The sequence below is a fragment of the Hordeum vulgare genome, chromosome 7H (assembly GCF_904849725.1).
Source record: "Hordeum vulgare subsp. vulgare chromosome 7H, MorexV3_pseudomolecules_assembly, whole genome shotgun sequence".
Classification (NCBI taxonomy): Eukaryota; Viridiplantae; Streptophyta; class Magnoliopsida; order Poales; family Poaceae; genus Hordeum; species Hordeum vulgare.
Window position 1 is genome coordinate 465246414 of NC_058524.1, and position 6315 is coordinate 465252728.

Sequence of the window (6315 nt, forward strand, 5' to 3'; positions counted from 1 at the left end):
ATGCTGCCAACAGATCGTTTCTGGCACCGTTGCTATCATACCACTTTGCTACTGATACTTTGCTTGCAGACACTAATCTTTCAGGTGTGATTGAATCTGACAAACTCAGCTGCTAATACTTGAGAATGTCCTTTCGCTTCCCCTATGGCGAACCAACAAATTTGGGTTGAATACTCTACCCTTGAAAAATGTTGCGATCCCCTACACTTGTGGGTTATCATTGAGCATAGACATGATTGGATTATGTTAATGGAAAATACGATTATTCATCTAAAGAGAATAATGGTTATTCTGTTTGCTTGAATGATACCTTGAATGGTCTTGCACCTAGAATGAATGGTTTATTGAATCTCGATCTTAGTGATACACATGTTCATAATTTTGTTACCAAAAGATACAAAGTAGTAATGATAGTACCACTTACTTGTGGCACTGCTACTTGAGTCATATTGATATAAAATGCATGAAGAAGCTCCATGTTGTTGGATCTTTGTACTCACTCATTTTTGAAACGTTTGAAACATGCAAACCATGCCTGTTGGTATAAACGCATGAAGAAACTCCATGTGGATGGATCGTTTGACTCACTTGATTTTGAATCACTTGAGACATACAAATCAAACCACATGGGCAAGATGACTGGAGACCTCTTTTTCTAGTGAGATGGAACAAGAATGTAACTTGTTGGAAGTAATACATTTTGATGTGTGCAGTCCGATGAGTACTGAGACACGCGGTGGATATCATTGTGTTCATACTTCACAAATGATTTGAGTAGATACTAGTGTATTTACTTGTTAAAATAGAAATCTGAATTATTGAAAGGTTCAAGTAATTTCAGAGTGAAGTTGAAGATCATCGTGACAAAAGGACAATATGTCTACGATGTGATCGTGGAGGTAAACATATATATCTGAGTTCCGAATTTGGTAAACATTTAAGACAATGTGAAAATAGTTTCTCGTGAAAAATGTTTCACAATTCATGCCACCTGGAACACCATAGTCTCATGGTGTGTTCATATGTCATAGTCGTGCCCTATTAGACATAGTGCATACTATGATATTTATTATCAAATTACCAATATCGTTTATGGGTTAGGCATTAGAGACAACCGCATTCACTTTAAATACGGCACCACGTAATTCCGTTGGGATGACACCGTATGAACTATGGTTTAGAGAAACCTAAGCTGTCATTTCTTAAAAGTTTGGGGTTGTGATACGTCTCCATCGTATCTACTTTTCCAAACTCTTTTGCCCTTGTTTTGGACTCTAATTTGCATGATTTGAATGGAACTAACCTGGACTGACGCTGTTTTCAGCACAATTGCCTTGGTGTTATTTTTGTGCAGAAATCAAAGTTCTCCAAACGTCCTGAAAATTTACGGGGAGCAGATTTGGAAAATATCAAAAATATCTACGCCAAGTTCCACCTCAGGGGGTGGGCCAGTGGGCCACAAGCCCCTGCTCCACCACCCCCCCCCCCTGGTGGCGGTGGGAAGGCTTGTGGGGCCCACACGGCTCTGCCGCCCCCAATTCCAGCTCTATAAGTTGCCTTTCGTCCCAGAAAATATAAAAAATAGAAGTTTTCGTCGCGTTTTCGATACGGAGGCGCCGCCACCACCTGTTCTTCATCTGGAGGGCAGATCTGGAGTCCGTCTTGTGCTCCGGAGAGGGGAAATCGTCGCCATCGTCATCATGAACCTTCATCGTTCGTGAGTAATCTATTCGTAGGCTTGCTGGGCGGTGATGAGTAGGATGAGATCTATCATGTAATTGAGTTAGTTTTGATGGGGATTGATCCCTAGTATCCACTATGTTCTGAGATTGATGTTGCTACTACTTTGCCATGCTTAATGCTTGTCACTAGGGCCCGAGTGCCATGATTTCAGATCTGAAATTATTATGTTGTCACCAACATATGTGTGTTTTAGATCCGATCTTGCAAGTTGTAGTTACCTACTATGTGTTATGATTCGGCAACCCCGGAGTGACAATAACCGGAACCACTCCCGGTGATGACCATAGTTTGAGGAGTTCATGTGTTCACCAAGTGCTAATGCGTTGGTCCGGTTCTTTATTAAAAGGAGAACCTTAATATCACGTAGTTTCCTTTTGGACCCCGCTGCCACGGGAGGGATGGACAATAGATGCCATGCAAGTTCTTTTCCCTAAGCACGTATGACGACACACGGAATGCATGCCTACATCACATTGACGAACGGGAGCTAGCCACATATCTCTCCGTGTTATAGTTGTTGCATGATGAATATCATCCAAAGAAATCACCGACCCATTGCCTACGAGTTTGTCCTACTGCTGTTGTTACTTGTCTTGCTCTGCTGCTGCTGCTGCTACTACTGTTGTTACTTGTCTTGCTCTGCTACTACTGTTGCTATTATTGTCGCTTGCTACTGTTGCTACTTGCTACTGATGTCACTACTGTTGTTCCTTGCCACTGCTATTGCTCGTTACTCTGCTGCTACCTGCTACACTATTGGTTCGCTAGACGTTGACGGGAACTGACAACTTCCGTCAATACGGGAACAGAGGCGCCATTGATACAATCGTTAGGAATAGTCTGCCGTCAACAGATCGTTTCTGACACCGTTGTTATCATACTACTTTGATGTTACTACTGTGCTTGTAGATACTAATCTTTCAGGTGTGGTTGAATCTGACAAATTCAGCTGCTAATACTTGAGAGTATTCTCTGACCTCCTGACGGGCTTATCAAAAAATTGGATCGAATACTCTACCCTCGAAAACTGCTGTGAACCCACACGCTGGTGGGCCATCAACAGCATTCTTCTGGTGCCGTTGCACGGGAAGGTTTGTTGTTATCAGCATTCGTCTAGCTATTGCCAAAGATTGCAATCAGCATTTTTCTGGCGCCGTTGCCGGGGAGGTATTGCTATATTCTCCGAGTCACTTGGCATTTATATCTGCTGATCACTATGAAGAATCTGAAGGATCCGAAGACCAAAGTCTTGCCCTCAACTACGAGGGGAGGTAAGGAATTGCCATCTAGCTCTGCACTTGATTCACCTTCAGTTATGAGTAAGTTTGCGACATCACCTCCTGCTAGAAATCTTGATATGTCGCCTGTGCTTGATGATGCTTATGATGCTACTACTAGAGATGCTATGCTTGATACTATGCCTGATGATGCTATGCTTGATACTATGCCTGATGATGCTATGCTTGATACTATGCCTGATACTTCTAGAGATGCTATGCCTGATACTGCTTTGCCTGATGATGCTAGAGATGCTATTTTGCCTGATGATGCTATGCTTGATACTGCTAGAGATACTCGTTTGCCTGATGTTCCACTAGGAGCGTTCCTTGATGCTCATATTGCTAGAGTTACTGCCAATGCTCGTGATGCTTCTGAAACTACCAATACTATTGAGATAGAACCTGCTTTTGCTTCAACTCCAAGAAGAGAGTCTTCCACAAGCTTGGGGAGGCTTGTACAGCTACAGAATGCTTTGCCTGATCACCCTCTTAAGAAGAACGAGATACTTGATACCCTCTATAACGGACTTACCGATGCCTCTAGAGACCACCTAGATAGTTGTGTCGGTTGTGTTTTTAGGGAACGAACTATAGAACAAGCTGAGACTCTACTGGATAACCTCTTGATCAACGATAATGCTTGGACTATTCCCGAACCATCTCCTAAGCCAACTCCTAAGAAAAGAGGTATTCTATTCCTCAGTCCCGAATATATGCAAGAAGCCAAGAAATCTATGCAAGAGAAAGGCATTAGATCTGAAGATGTCAAAAATCTACCACCTATCGAAGAGATCCATGGTCTCGATAACCCGATACAGGTAGTAGAAGTTAATTCTCTGCATAGGTTTGATGAGAGTGATATTCCTTTTGATAAACCTGCTAGCCTATGCTTTGATGAATTTGACAACTTTGTTGCCAAACAAGAGAGTTTCTATGATTATATTAGCAGACATTTGGAACAAAGTGCTTGTATGCTTAGCCATTTAAGTGCTTGTGTAGACAGAAATGTCAATGATCTGAAGCTTCTGAGTAAACATGCCTCTATGATTACTACTCAGGTAGAACAAGTACTTAAAGCTCAGAATGACTTGCTTAGTGAATTAAATGACAACTCTGTCAGAGTCATTACTAGAGGAGGCAAAATGGCTGAGGAACCTTTGTATCCTGAAGGTCATCCTAAGAGAATTGATCAAGATTCTCAAGGAATCAATGCTGATACACCTAGTCATCCCTAGGAGAAGAAGAAGGATGATAGAAACTTGCACGCTAGTTCACCAAATATTGTCACACCTGAAGAACCTAATGATATCTCTGCGTCTGATGCAGAAACACAATCAGGTGATGAACATGAACCTGGTGACAATATGGACAGTGATGTTCATAATAATACCCAACCTAGCCATGATGAGGATGTGGAGATTGAACCTACAGTTAATCCTGATAACCCACAACCTAAGAAATATGACAAGAATGACTTCACTGCTAGGAAGCATGATAAAGAAAGAGAGCCATGGGTTCAGAGACCTATGCCCTTCCCTCCTAAGCCATCCAAGAAAAAGGATGATGAGGATTTTGAGCGCTTCGTTGAAATGATAAGACCCGTATTTCTGCAGATGCGGTTAACTGATATGCTCAAGATGTCTCCGTATGCCAAGTACATGAAAGATATCGTGACTAATAAACGGAAGATACCAGATCTTGAAATCTCCAGCATGCTTGCCAATTAAACTTTCAAAGGTGGAACTCCTAAGAAACTTGGTGATCCCGGAGTGCCCACTATACCTTGCTCTATTAAAGGAAACTACGTAAGAACTGCCTTATGTGACCTTGGAGCCGGTGTTAGTGTTATGCCGCTCTCTCTTTATCGTAGACTTGAATTGGATAAGTTGACACCCACTGAAATTTCTCTGCAAATGACCGACAAATCAACTGCTTTCCCTATCGGCGTTTGCGAGGATGTGCCTCTTGTGGTTGCTAATACCACTATCTTAACAGTTATCTTGGATATCCCCGAGGACGATGCCATGGCTATCATCCTCGGAAGACCCTTTTTAAACACTGCAGGGGCTGTTATAGATTGCAACAAAGGCAATGTCACTTTCCATGTCAACGATAATGAGCACACAGTGCACTTTCCGAAGAAACGATATCCACTACATTGCATCCATGCTATCAAAAAGACTTCATCGATTCTTATTGGGATCTTTGAATGCCCTATTCCTCGTGTCAAGATGAAGTACGATTTTCTTGTTGGGGAGATACATATCCCCATTGAGGTGACTTAGTGGCTATTCGAAAATTCTCCGTTCTCTCTTGCGATTCGAAAAGGTTTTGTCATAAGGACTTGATCAATCTCGTTGACGGATTTCTTTCGATGACCATGAAACGGATGAATCCAAGAGTCACATACCTCAGTTTTGAGTTTTCCTTTTCTTTTGCTTAGAAGAAAAATGATAGCGTTAGTTTAGTTTTTCATGTTTTCTGTTTTAGCGTCCGGAGAAAAATACCTCGAAAATAAAAGTTCTCCGATGGTCCTGAAAATTTAGTATGATTTTTTCTGGAATAGTAGTTTCCTTTTGGACCCCGCTGCCACGGGAGGGATGGACAATAGATGTCATGCAAGTTCTTTTCCCTAAGCACGTATGATGACACACGGAATGCATGCCTACATCACATTGACGAACGGGAGCTAGCCACATATCTCTCCGTGTTATAGCTGTTGCATGATGAATATCATCCAGACAAATCACCGACCCGTTGCCTATGAGTTTGTCCTACTGCCGATGTTACTTGTCTTGTTGTGCTGCTGCTGCTACTACTGTTGCTACTGTTGTTACTTGTCTTGCTCTGGTGCTACTATTTCAATTACTGTCGCTTGCTACTGCTGTCACTACCGTTGTTCCTTTCCACTACTATTGCTCGTTACACTGCTGCTACCTGCTACATTGTTGGTTCGCTGGACGTTGACGGGAACTAACAACTTCCGTCAACGCGGCAACGGAGGCGCCATTGATACAATCGTTAGGAATAGTCTGCCGTCAACAGATCGTTTCTGACACCGTTGTTATCATACTACTTTGTAGTTACCACTGTGCTTGTAGATACTAATCTTTCAGGTGTGGTTGAATCTGACAAATTCAGCTGCTAATACTTGAGAGTATTCTCTCACCTCCTGACGGGCTTATCAACTAATTGGGTCGAATACACTACCCTCGAAAACTGTTGCGAACCCACGCGCTGGTGGGCCATCAACAACATTCTTCTGGTGCTGTTGCAGGGGAAGGTTTGTTGT